The sequence below is a fragment of the Dama dama genome, chromosome 24, assembly GCF_033118175.1.
Source record: "Dama dama isolate Ldn47 chromosome 24, ASM3311817v1, whole genome shotgun sequence".
Taxonomy (NCBI): Eukaryota; Metazoa; Chordata; class Mammalia; order Artiodactyla; family Cervidae; genus Dama; species Dama dama.
The window spans coordinates 57,407,112-57,421,517 of record NC_083704.1 but is presented as its reverse complement, the minus strand read 5'-3'; the positions used below and the strand labels follow the sequence as shown (position 1 = coordinate 57,421,517).

At 44.4% G+C, this 14,406-nt stretch overlaps 1 pseudogene; it reads left to right on the top strand.

Moving 5' to 3' along the window:
- Positions 1–9,845: 9,845 nt before the first annotated feature.
- On the top strand, positions 9,846–12,049 carry LOC133046300 (nuclear pore complex protein Nup88-like; annotated as a pseudogene).
- The last annotated feature ends 2,357 nt before the right edge of the window (positions 12,050–14,406 follow it).

Sequence of the window (14,406 nt, the reverse complement as noted above, 5' to 3'; positions counted from 1 at the left end):
TATGTGTATGCATGTCTGTATTAATAACTGCTCTTTGCCAAGGCAGGTAGTTACTGAAAGGACTCATACGGCAAGTGTTCAGCAAATGTCTGTTCCATAAATATGAAGACACAATTTGAAAGTATCATTTCACTTTTCCTCACATTTGCTTTCATTATGAAAGAATTTCGTGCTCTAGCCTTAAACAGAAAGTTCTAAAACATTGGTTGGGCTGGACACAGATGTAATTGAGTTTCGGCCTCATACAGACTCAACATACAGAAGGGGAAGTTCAGTTCTGGGTGAAGCACAAAGTAGATAGAGGTCTGGTTATCACAGTTAAGGTCTGGATCCCTCTGTGGGGAAGTGGGATTCAGGGCAGAGATCAGCATCAGAGGTCTCTGGCATCAGCATCAGAGTGCAGCTCTTCGTGGGAATGAACTGCTCTTAATAAGAGAACTGCTGACTCTAGATCCCCAGGGTCTCATGACCTAATTGGACCAAATCCAGGGAGAGGGATAGTTGTTTCGGTCTCAGCCCCATGCACATGAGAACAGGCAGAGGCACATGAAAGGTCTTGCAGTTTTAGGAGCCCTTAGAGAGAGCATCCTGGCTTCAGTGGGATTCATAGGGCCCAGGAGGGAGGAGGCCAACAGCACCCAGAAGCCCCCCACCTCTCTGCTGGAACATCTAGCCTCTGGCTGAGGTGGTTCCAATGAGGACACTGGCACTAGCATTTGATCTGGGCCGCGGAATGATGGAGCTAGCTCACCACCCTGCCTTTTAGTTTTAGGAATTTTGTGAACTGGCTGCTGTCACATTGGTGGCTTGAAATCAACCACGGTGGAAATATTGACACCTTGGAATCTCGTCAGTCAGTGAGTTCAGTCGCTCAGTCATGTCCGACTCTTTGCGGCCCCATGGACTGCAGCACGCCAGGCCTCCCTGTCTATCACCAACTCCTGGAGTTTACCCAAACTCATGTCCATTGAGTCGGTGATGCCATCCAACCATCTCATGTTCTGTCGTCCCCTTCTCCTCGGGCCTTCAATCTTTCCCAGCATTAGGGTCTTTTCAAATGAGTCAGTTCTTTGCATCAGGTGGCCAAAGTACTGGAGTTTCAGCTTCAGCATCAGTCCTTCCAATGAATATTCAGGACTGATTTCCTTTAGGATGGACTGGTTGGATCTCCTTGCAGTCCAAGGGACTCTCAAGAGTCTTCTCCAACACTACAGTTCAAAAGCATCACTTCTTCAGTGCTCAGCTTCCTTTATAGTTCAACTCACACATCCATACATGACTACTGGGAAAACCATACCTTTGACCAGAAGGACCTTTGTTGGCAAAGTAGTGTCTCTGCTTTTTAATATGCTGTCTAGGTCCAAGGAGTAAGCGCCTTTTAATTTCATGGCTGCAGTCACCACCTGCAGTGATTTTGGAGCCCCCCAAAATAAAGTCTCTCACTGTTTCCATTGTTTCCCCATCTATTTGCCGTGAAGTGATGGAACCAGATGCCATGATCCTAGTTTTCTGAATGTTGAGCTTTAAGCCAACTTTTTCACTCTCTTCTTTTACTTTCATGAAGAGGCTCTTTAGTTCTTCTTTGCTTTCTGCCGTAAGGGTGGTGTCATCTGCCTATCTGAGGTTATTGATATTTCTCTCGGCAATCTTGATTCCAGCTTAAACTTCATCCAGCCTGGCATTTCACATGATGTACTCTGAATATAAGTTAAATAAGGAGGGTGACAATATACAGCCTTGACATACTCCTTCCCCTATTTGGAACCAGTCTGTTCCATGTCCAGTCCTAACTTGCTTCCTGACCTGCATACAGATTTCTCAAGAGGCAGGTCAGGTGGTCTGGTATTACCATCTCATTAAGGATTTTCCACAGTTTGCTGTGATCCACACAGTCAAAGGATTTGAAGCAGTCAATAAAGCAGAAATACATGTTTTTCTGGAATGCTCTTGCTTTTTCGATGATCCAACAGATGTTGGCAAATCGATCTCTGGTTCCTCTGCCTTTTCTAAATCAAGCTTGAACATTTGGAAGTTCACAGTTCACGTACTGTTGAAGCCTGGCTTGGAGAATTTTGAGCACTACTTTACTAGCGTGTGAGATAAGTGAAATTGTGCAGTAGTCTGAGCATTCTTTGGCATTACCTTTCTTTGGGACTGGAATGAAAACTGACCTTTTCCAGTCCTGTGGCCACTGCTGAGTTTTCTGAATTTGCTGGCATATTATGTGCAGCACTTTCACAGCATCATCTTTTAGGATTTGAAATAGCTCAACTGGAATTCCATCACTTCCACTAGCTTTGTTCGTGTGATGCTTCCTAAGGCCCACTTGATTTCATATTCCAGGATATCTGGCTCTAGGTGAGTGATCACACCATCATGATTATCTGGGTCATTAAGATCTTTTTCATATAGTTCTTCTGTGTATTCTTGCCACTTCTTAATAGCTTCTGCTTCTGTTAGGTCCATACCATTTTTGTCCTTTATTGTGCCCATCTTTCTTGCATGAAATGTTCCCTTGGTATCTCTAATTTTCTTGAAGAGATCTCTAGTCATTCCCATTCTATTGTTTTCCTCTATTTCTTTGCATTGATCACTGAGGAAGGCTTTCTTATCTCTCCTTGCTGTTCTTTGGAACTCTGCATTCAAATGAGTATATCTTTCCTTTTCCCCATTGCCTTTTGTTTCTTTTCTTTTCACAGCTATTTGTAAGGCCTCCTCAGACAACGATTTTGCCTTTTTGCATTTCTTTTTCTTGGGGATAACCTTGGTCCCTGCCTCCTGTACAAAGTCATGAGCCTCCATGCATAGTTCTTCAGGCACTCTATCAGATCTAATCCCTTGAATCTATTTGTCGCTTCCACTGTATAACCATAAGGGATTTGATTTAAGTCATACCTGATTGGTCTAGTGGCTTTCCCCACTTTCTTCAATGTAAGTCTGAATTTGGCAATAAGGAGCTCAGGATTTGAGCCACAGTCAGCTCCCAGTCTTGCTTTTGCTCACTGTAGACAGTTTCTCAATCTTTGGCTGCAAAGAGTATAATCAATCTGATTTCAGTATTGATCATCTGGTGATGTCCATGTGTAGAGTCTTCTCTTTTGTTGTTGGAAAAGTGTATTTGCTATGACCAGTGCATTCTCTTGGCAAAACTCTATTATCTTTTGCCCTGCTTCATTCTATACTCCAAGGCCAAATTTGCCTGTTACTCCAGGTATTTCTTGACTTCCTACTTTTGCATTCCAGTCCCCTATAATGAAAAGGACATCTTTTTTGGGTGTTAGTTCTAGAAGGTCTCGTAGGTCTTCATAGAACCATCCAACTTCAGCTTCTTCAGCATTACTGGTCGGGGCATAGAGTTGGATTACTGTGATACTGAATAGTTTTCCTTGGAAACGAACAGAGATCATTCTGTAATTTTTGAGACTGCATTCAAGTACTGCTTTTTGGACTCTTTTATTGACTATGATGGCTACTTCATTTCTTCTAAGGGATTCTTGCCCACAGTAGTAGGTATGACGGCCTCCTGAGTTAAATTTACCCGTTCCAGTCCATTTTAGTTCACTGATTCCTAACATGTCAACGTTTACTCTTGCCAGCTCCTGCTTGACCACTTCCAATTTGCCTTGATTCACAGACCTAACATTCCAGGTTCCTATGCAATATTGCTCTTTACAGCATTGGACTTTGCTTCCATCACCAGTCACATCCACAACTGGGTGTTGTTTTTGCCTTGGCTCCATCTCTTCATTCTTTCTGGAGTTATTTCTCCACTACGCACCTACTGACTGGGGGAGTTCACCTTTCAGTGTCATATCTTTCTGCCTTTTATACTGTTCATGAGGTTCTCAAGGCAAGAATACTGAAGTGGTTTGCCTTTCCCATCTCCAATGGACCACGTTTTGTTAGAACTCTCCACCGTGACCTGTCTGTCTTGGGAGGCGCTACATGGCATGAGTTAGACAAGTTCATTGAGTTCATTGAGTTAGACAAGGCTGTGGTCCATGTGATCAGATTGGTTAGTTTTCTGTGATTGTGGTTTTCAGTCTATCTGCCCTCTGATGGAAAAGGATAAGAGGCCTATGGAAGCTTCCTGAGAGGAGAGACTGACTGAGGGGGAACTGGAAAATGGAATCTGAAAGTCAATGCAAATCAGGGTTTTTCCTTCTGGAGAGCTGGTTATTATTTACCAGCCCACCACTGGACAGAAGGTTATCATTTTCCTAGAATTGCTCCTGAGATAATGTGCCAAGTTCCTATTCTTGCTGGTGTAGTGATATCATTCAGGATTCCAGGAAGGGACAGATGGTCCTTTCAAGAGGGTGACTGAGAATAATGCAAGGAACGGACTTTCACAAAGGCATGGACAGGGTGTGGGATGCAGGCAGAGATGGGGAGGTGTCCCTGGACCAGTGAGGGCAGGTAGTGGCTACTGAGCCCAGGCCTGGGGAAGAGAAAGCCAGTGGAGGACCTGGTGAGATGGGCTCTTGGAGAAGGGCGTGGCCGGGAAGGATGGATGTAAGGCACTCAGTTAAGAGTCTTAGGTGGCCTGACCCTGGCCAGCTCGTGGGATGCATGCTTCCCCTGTCCACTGTACTTGGTGGCCACACATGTTACGTCCTCTCCCCTCCCCCCAGTTCATTCCTCCTCCTCCTTGACTTAGATTTCACCCTCCTGAACAGGTCAGACTCTCTTGACTGTGTTCTTTTGCACCTTGTCATTCTTCGCAGCAGTTCTCTGCTTATGCTCACTGTGCTTATTATTTTTAATCCAATAATGATTCATTTAACAATTAAAATACCAGCAGCGCACATTTACTGGCACTTCCCACATGCCAGGCACTGGGTTATGGCTGTATTCGAGAGGGCAGGCACCAGGTCTCTGTCTTGTTCACTGCTCTGTCTCTCCGGCACTCAGGACACAGGCTGGAACACAGTACGAGCTAGACAAACATGTGGAGTAAAAATCCCCTCAGTAAGCGTAGCAAGTGTTTCCTAGCTCTTCTGTAGTAGGGAGATTAAATATGGCTGCAAACGTTTTTCCGTTCTTTCCACTGAGAGGCAGAGTCTAACTCCATTCTTCTTGAACGTGGGCTGGTCTTGGTGACTTGCTTGATGGATAGAATTTGGAGGACGTGAGATTCTGGGACTTCTGGGTCATAAGAAGCCGAGCAGCCTTCAGCCGGGTCCCTAATATTCTCACTGATAGCCCCGAACCACCATTTATGAAGTCCAGCTCCATGAGGCCACCACACCGGTGAGGCTGCGTGTGGGGTGGCTGATCTCTCCCAGTCCAGCTCTCTAGCCTCCTCTACTGGGGCCAGACCTGGCAGGGAAGCTTGGAGCCATCCATCTGCCAGCTCAGTGGCATTAAGGGACCCCCACTGATGCCACTTGAAAAAGAATTACCCAGCAAAGTGCTGCTCAAGCTTCTGAGTCACAATTTATGAGACACAATAAAATGGCTCTTACTTTAGACCTCTGTATTGGAGGGTGCCTCATTACAGAGCAAGAGTCAGAACTTGTAATATTGGTTTCGGGGAAATTCCTACGTCGATTTTCCATTCCACCTTCGCCCATCCCACACGCTATGTGCCCCCTGACGACTATCACCATCCGGAGTCTTACTAACTCCCCAGCACCTAACCTTTGATGTGGCTTTAACAGAGGTGCCTACTTGATTGAGCTTCCATTTGAACATGGCTGGGAAATCCCCTGAGAGCAGGTCTGGCTGTTTAGTAGGTAGTGAAGAGAGCTGAGTTGTTCTGGGTCAAGGGCCAAATTTTCCCGCTGACCCCTTCAACCTTTGTGATGGTGAAATCACCAACTCCCGGGGAGAGGCCCTTTCCTTAGAGGTCTGCTCTGCTCACCCACAGGCCTGGTTGGACGGTTTTCACATTGCGAGTTGGGGAAATCAGCCACAGGCTGGGGTTGCCCTGCTTTCACTGAGGACTTGCTCCCTGGCCGGGCCTGTCGCAGGTACAGTAAACTCCGCTGGCATCACCAGGCCTCGTCGTCAAGGAGCTTCTGTGGGCCCCATGGCTGCAGTTGGAGGACTGAACCCGAGGGTGTGCTCAGAGGGTGTGGAGGGTTCTGGATGGAGCTGTTTGGACATGTCTGACAGCACCACAGACTCAAGAGACATTTGAGGAGCTGGAGGCCTCTTGACCTTCTCCAGGGCCTCTGGAAGGGGCTGCGTGGGGATGTCCCTGGGGCTCTGCCAGCCCATCCTGAGCCGCAAGAGCTCCCTCTTCTCACTTGCTTCACTGCTCCTCAAGCACATGGGTGGGTGGGTGAGGTGGGGACCCTTCTCCTGGCAGAAGCAGCCAGGGTCTGGAGAAGACAGAACAGGAGGCGTCTGTGATACAGTGAGACAGGCACATCAGGGCTGGATCTCACAGAGCCTCAGACCCTCTGTGATGCTCCTGGCCACTGTCAGTTTTGCACCATGTGGGGTTCATGAGGACAGGGGATCCCCAGGTCCTGCCTACCGACCTACAGAAACAAGGACTTCGGGTGAGGCCTGGGCCTCTACATTCGTGACAAGTCTGGGTGTTCATAAGGAAGCCAGGCAGTGTAGAGATGAACCCCACAGACTCTAGACTGAGGCTGCCGGGGTTCAAACGTGGACTCCAGGATTTAGTGCCAATTTAATAATTCTGGCGCCTCAGTTTCCAACATGAATTGCAGATAATTACAACCTCGGTGGCTTGTTAAGAGGATCAAACACAGCAGATGAGTTAGGTATGAGGACAAGCCCCAGTGAGTGCGCTATAACTGTGAGCTCCAGCTCCCCAGAGAGTGGCAAGAGACGAAATGCTGAGAGCTGTACCTTCAGTACAGGGTCAGAGCTCAATAAGTGTTGGCTGAATGGAGGACAAGAGCAGGACACAGCCAGTCACACCACTGGCACAACCATGCCATGAACATTTATTTTCATAGCAGCCTCTGGCATTGTTCTAGGGGCTGGTGGCTCACAAAGGAATAAATCATTCTCTGCCCTTCAGATGCTCACAGGCTCACAGAGGTGGAAACGGGGGGTAGAAGGCAATGTGTTAAGTGCAATGTGAGGGAAAGGCTCTGGGCATGCCAGCCTTGGAGAGGTGAGGAAGGCTTCCTAGAGGAGGTGATGTCAAAGGTAGATCTGAAGGATGAGTAGGAGTTATGCAGGGAAACGCGGCTGAATGCCAGGTGTAGGGGAACACTTATGCAACAGGGCACATTCTGAGCCTCCCAATGATTCACACTGAGAGAGAGGTGTGGTGGAAGTGATAGACTGCCAGGGTTTGAGGCTGGAAAGATAAGCAGCATCAGAGTCTTGGGTTGACTGGGGTTGCCCGATGCCTGCAGGTCTGACTAGCTCATCTCATGCACTGCACATCCTTATCATGAAGGTTGCCTTGTGTGTCACCCAATAACACATCCCTGGATTAGTCAGTTGGCACCCTGCTTCAGCGTCCAGAGTGTAAAAAGTCACCGAGGTTGAAATCCCTGCCCAGCCACTTTCAAGTAAACGAGTGTCAAATATTAATAATTTGGAGTCCATGTTTCAAAACCACCACATGGAGATTTGGGGACAAGTTCCTGAAGGACAGTACATGGGCTAGTCTTGAAAGGTAGGAGCAGGATGAAGAGAGAGAGCAGAGGAGAAGGATGTGCCGTTCGGGGACCAGCAAGTGTAAACACAGGGGACAGGAGGTCTCCAGGCTGGGTCAGAGGACTCTACTTAAGGCCCGAGAGGGGAAGATATGTGCTGAGAGGGTGGTGGGAGATGAGCAGGAGCCAGAGACCAAGGCCCTCGGGTGTTAAGTTCAGAAGTCTAGAATCCATCCTGAATGGAGAACTAGCAAAGGGTTTTAAGCAGAGGAGTAAGGTGATCAGTGGATTCACCAGGATGGTCTTGGCTGTAAGTGACAAAACACAGGACCAAAGAGGCGTAAGTGGTGGAAGCTGTCAATTTCCCATAGGGAGGTAACGCTAGGGTTGGTGCAGTACTCTGGCAATGTCATAAAAAACCATGGCCCCTTCTACCTCATGTTCTAGCCTCAGTGCCTCTGTAATATTGTTCCTCATGCCTGCAGGATACCTGCTATGGTATCAAGTATCACAGCTTTGTACAGCACTGAGGGCAGGAAATAAGGAAACATGTCTAAACAAGCAGCTTTTCACTGGGGGCAATTTTGTGATGTCTGGTGGCCATTTTTGCTCATCACAGCTTGGGGAAGCTACTGACATCTAGCAGGTAGAGGCCAGGGATGCTGACAAACAGGACAAACTCCTACAAAAGAAAATTAACAAAATAGCTATTGTGTCGAGGTTGAAAAACCCTGGTCTAAACTGATTTGAGTGCCCTTAGTTTATATGGGGCGGTGGATCTGCCTTCCTCACTGGACCTTTGGAACTAACAGCCTGCCCAAAGATTCAGTTTCACAGTTTAGCTGCTGAGGGACCTGAGACACTGCCAGATATATCAGTGTATTATAAAGCTACAACCATATAAATTTTTAGATAGATTGAAATGTAAGAAATGAAAATTAAACAACCTGCAGGACAGAAATAGTTATCAGATGGGGAATGAACATACTTATATATGTATATATATTACATATAAATACAAATACAATATACATATATTTTTCATTACATGTCATTTGAGAGGGGCATTATTATTGCTCAGACATTGAATTGGTTTGCAGGACATAGCTCTCTCTATCCTTAATCTTTATTTCCTGGAATTTCCATTCCATTGCTGTAGTCAGTGTAATGTCTTCTTTCCTTTCGATTTTCTGAAGCAGAATTTGTTGGACTGGCCTTGTTGTGATAGGGGCAGTGATGGTGGGAAGGGGCGAAGAGACTGACTAAAAAGGCAGGTGCTGCCAACATAAAAGAAATTCAGCTTATCTACAGGCAACCCAGAACCTGAAATACCTCTATTTCCGCTAGAGGTTTCTGGTTTGACCTAATTTTTTCAGAGATACAATGCTGATTTGGTGCTTTTTTTTTTTTTTCTTCCTAAACAGCTTCCTTTTCCTGTTTTTTGTTTTTTTTTTTTTGTTGTTGTTGTTTTTATCATGGTCCCTGCCATTAGCTTTGTTTTTTGAAAATGAGAATTTGAGCTCCACTGATTAGGTGTGGGTATATGTATGCCATGGGCATGTGTGTGTGCTTGCATATGTGTGGTTGTCTGCCCCTGTGTGTATATGGTGGGGTGGTTCATATAGATTTCCATATCAACACAACTTAGCGGACAAAGTTCTGGGCTCCCTCAATGATAAAGATGGGTCTCCTTTCAACCCATCCTCACTATGTAATCAACAGTTGAAGATAATATAATTAAAAATAGTAAACCCACATACTGTGCCTAGAAATCTTCAACAAGTGAATTACCAGAAAATAAAGAGCACCCTTTTCAATAATCCAAGGATCAAAGAGGACTCAAGAGGAATTTAAAAAAAAAATGATGAATGGGATAAAAGTGAACACACAACATCAAATTTTGTGGGACACAGTTAAAAGCAGCACTGAGAGGGAAATTTTTAGCACCAAATGTTTACATTAGGAAAGAGAAAATATCTCACATAAATAATCTAAGCACTTATCTTAAGAACCTAGAGAAAGAGACGCAAAATAAACTCAAGTAGAAGGACGGAAAAAATGAAGAGAACTGACAAAATTGCAAACATACAACCAACAGAGAAACGAAACAAAAAAAGTATGTTCTTGAAAAGATCAATAAAAGTGATATGCCTCTAGAAAGACTAACAAAAAGAGGCGGGGCCGAGGCAGTGGGCGGCCGGAAGCGGACTGGCTGCGCTCACCGGCGAGGCCGCGGAGAGCCCAGGGCTCAAGATGGCGGGCGCCGGAGGCGGCCCCGGGGGACGGTGAGCTGCGCGTACCTGGCTGCCCAGCCACGCCGTGTTCTGGCGGCTCCGTGAGGGACGGAACAATCAGAGCTCCGCTGAAACTGAGAAGCCGGCTTCGTCATTGCCTTCGTCGCCGCCGCTGCCTCCTCGGTTGCTGAGGAGAAACCTGGTCTCGGGCCTCGCGGAGAGCTCTTTCTGTGGGACGCAGAAGACAGCTCCTTCTCAGTCGTGAGCCTTCGGGGCCCCAGCGGCGCCAGTGAGAAGCCCTCCCTCTCCCAGTACCAGAGACGGCTTTGCATAAGTCCACCCCTGTCTGAAATCTACCAAGCCTGGTTAAGCCTAGCACAACATCATGTAGCACTTACAGGAATAAAAGGACTCATGATATTAGGATTACCTAAAAGACGGGGAAAGAATTCTGAATTGGAAGGTGGAAAATCAGCAGTGAATTGTAGCACGACTCCCGTCGCTGAGAGATTTTTCACCAGGTCGGCCTCTCCGACTCGGAAGCATGCTGCCTGGTATCCGAGAGAGTGGCTAGATCCCCACATGGGGCCGCTAACGTCAGACAAGGTCAAAAGAAATTTACCCTTTGCGTGACCCCAGACACCGACTACGGTCATCCGACTTTCAGAAGCAGAAGGGGAAAGCCTCATACTCAACAACGGAAGGGCCTACACCGCGTCTCTGGGAGAGACGGCAGTTGCATTTGACTTTGGGCCATTGTCAGCAGTCCTGAAGCACATATTTGGATAAAAAGGCAAAGCAGAAGTAGTGGCTCACTCCCTGTACATCTTATATGAGAATGAGGAGACTTTCCTTACACACGTGAGTCTGTTGCACAGCCCTGGGGGTGTGGGTAAGCGACTGGGCGCGTTGCCCATGCATCCTGCTGCTGAAGAGAACTATGGCTACGATGCTTGTGCTGGGCTCTGCTTACCATGTGTCGCCAACATCCTGGTGATTACTACTGGGTCAGGAATGCTTCATCACTGCGTTGTGCTGGAGGGGTAAGAAGATGACCAAACATCAGAAAAGTCCTGGGACTCCAGGGCTGACCTCATTCCGTCACTGTATGTGTCTGAGTGTGTTGAGTTGGAGCTTGCTCTGAAATTGGCATCCGCAGAGGATGAGCCCTTTGATTCTGACTTTTCTTGTGCAATCAAACTTCACAGAGGTCCCAAGTGTCCCTCAAGATACCACTATCTCATGAAGCTGGTGTACATAGTGTTGGGCTACCTTGGATTCATAAACTTCACAAATTTCTTGGATCAGATGAAGAAGACGGACAGTTTACAGGAACTGGCTACAGAACAGAAGTGCTTTGTAGAACACCTTCTTTGTAGGAAGCCACTGCCATGCAGTCAGCCAGCTCCTTTTCGAGGATTCTGGATCATGCCTGACATCCTGGGGCCAACAATGATCTGCATCACCAGTACCTATGAATACCTCATCAGTCCATCCAGCATCTCCTCCCCAGCTTTGTACCCGAGAGAATGTTGAAGTGGCAGAGTCTCCCCTCCTTATTCTGGTTGAAACCCCAGATTCCTTTGAAAAGCATATTAGAAGCATTTTGCAACATAGTGTTGCAAACCCAGCATTTTTGAAATCATCTGAAAAAGATACAGCTCCTCCTCCCAAAGAATGTCTTTAGCTCATCAGCAGAGCCACTCAGGTGTTCAGAGAATACTACATTCTTAAACAGGACCTGGCAAAGCAGGAGATTCAGTGGAGGGTCAAATTGTTATGTGACCAAAAAAGAAACAATTACAAGATCTCAGTTATTGTTGAGAGGAGAGGAAAAGTCTACGGGAATTGGATGAGCACTTAGCTGACAAATATGAGGACGCCAAGGAAAAACAAGAAGACATCATGAACAGGATGAAAAAAGTACTTCACAGTTTTCAGTCTCAGCTCCCAGTTCTCTCTGACAGTGAGAGAGACATGAAGAAAGAATTATAGCTGATACCTGATCAACTTCAACATTTGGGCAATGCCATCAAATGGGTTACTATGAAAAAAGACTATCAACCACAAAAGATGGAAACGGTACTGAGTCCTCAAAAGCCCACTATTACTCTCAGAGCCTACCAGCGAAAATGCACTCAGTCCATCCTGAAGGAGAAGGGTGAACACATAAGAGAAATGGTGAAGCAAATTAATGACATCCAAAATCATGTAAACTTCTGAACCACCAAGAACAGACTCACATCTGAGTTAACACACGTGAAGGCTTAATCTCACTGTAAAATGAACAAGTAGCACTAATTTATAAAGAGGCAGGTGCCTTGTTAGTGCAGTAGGTAGCATGTCAGTCTCATAATTTTTAAAGAGGCATTCTGGATGAACTTTGGTGTGATTGTACATCACTTTTTATACTGTTTTATAATTAATTGAATAAATGCTTGTATTAAAAAAAGAGGAAGACAAATTATTGAACACTAATAACAGGAAGGAAACTGGGTATCACTACAGATTCTGCAGACATCAAAGAAAATAATCAAATCATATGAACATCTATAACTTAGATGAAGTACATGAATTCTACAAAAAACAGATTATCACAATACACTCAATATGAAATAATAACTTGAATAGCCCTTCAAGGAAATTGAAGTCACAGTTTAAATACTTTTGAGAAAGAAATTTCCAGATAATTTGACTGGAGGATTCTTTCAAATGTTTAAAGAATTATCACCCATTCTACATAACCTTTTATTTACAGAAAATAGAGGAAGAGAGAACACTTCACACCTCACTTTGTGAGACCAGTATTACCCTGCTACCAAAACTGGATAAAGATGGTACCAAAAGTACATAGTATAACCATGGATCAATATCCTTCACAAATGCAAATAAAAAAACCTTTAATATTAGCAAATAGAATATAGGGTTAATTCCAGAGATGCAAGGCTGGTTTGATACTTAAAGTCAATCAATGAAATTCACTGTATTAAAAGGCTGAAGAAAAACCACATAATCATATCAATCAATACAGAAAAATAATTTGACAAAATTCAACAACTATTTATGATAATACTCAGAAAAAATACGGGATGCGGGGAACTTCCTCAATTTGATAAAAATGTGCCTATTAAAAAACCAGCAGCTAATAAAATACTAACATTGAAAGACTGAATGTTTTTCCCTAAGATTGGGAGCAAGGCAAGGGTGTCTGTGTTAACTACTTGTGTTCAATACAGTACCAGAAGCCTTGGGCAGCACAAAAAGGCAAGAGGAAATAAAAGACATACAGGATGAAAAGGAATAAATGAATCTGTCTCTGTTTGCAGCTGACATAATGGTCTAATAACATCCAAAAACAAAACAAAACTGAAGCAATTTCTAGGATAGTAAATGAGCTTAGCAAAGCTTCAAGATATAAGATCAACATATAAAAATCAATGGCATTTCTATATACTAGCTAGAAACACATGGAAAGCAAAATTAAAGTACAATATTATATTTACAGCCTCTCTTTCAAAAAAGGAATACCTGTGCATAAATCACCAAAATGTACAAACTATGTATACTAAAAATTGCAAAATATTGATGAAATAAATTTTTTAATAAGCTATATAAATGAAGACACATTCATTGGTTTGAAGATTCATCATGGTAAAATTGTCAAATCTCCCTCAAATGATACATGATTATAATGAAATTTCTAGCAAAATCCTCCAAGACTTTTTGCAGGCAGAGTTAGACTTACTCTAAAATTTATGTAATAAGCAAAGGAACTAAGATAACTGAAACATTTTGAAAAAAGGAAAGAAATGGGAGTAATCACCCTACTCTATTTCAGGACTCATTATGCAGCTGTCGTAATTTAGACTGTAGTTTTGGCAGAGGGGTGGACAGGAAGATTAATGGAAGAGAATGGAAAGCCCAGAAATAGCCCCACACCAGTGAGGCCATCTGATTTTTGACACAACTGCAAAAGTAATTCACTGGAGGAAGGACAGACTTTTCAACAAATGGTGCTAGAGCAACTGGATATCTATTAAAAAAAAAAAAAGAAGAAGAACCTTAATTTGAATTTTGAATTAGTGATCAATGCAAAGAAATAGAGGGAAACAATAGAATGGAAAAAAGCAGAGATCACTTCAAGAACATACCAAGGGAACATTTCATGCAGAGATGGGCACAATAAGGGACAGAAATGGTATGGACCTAATAGAAGGAGAAGGTATTAAGAAGAGGTGGCAAATATGACCCAGCAATCCCACTTCTGGGCATACACACTGAGGAAACCAGATCTGAAAGAGGCACGTGTACCCCAATGTTCATCGCAGCACTGTTTATAATAGCCAGGACATGGAAGCAACCTAGATGCCCATCAGCAGATGAATGGATAAGGAAGCTGTGGTACATATACACCATGGAATATTACTCAGCCATTAAAAAGAATTCATTTGAATCAGTTCTAATGAGATGGATGAAACTGGAGCCCATTATACAGAGTGAAGTAAGCCAGAAAGATAAAGAACATTACAGCATACTAACACATATATATGGAATTTAGAAAGATGGTAACGATAACCCTA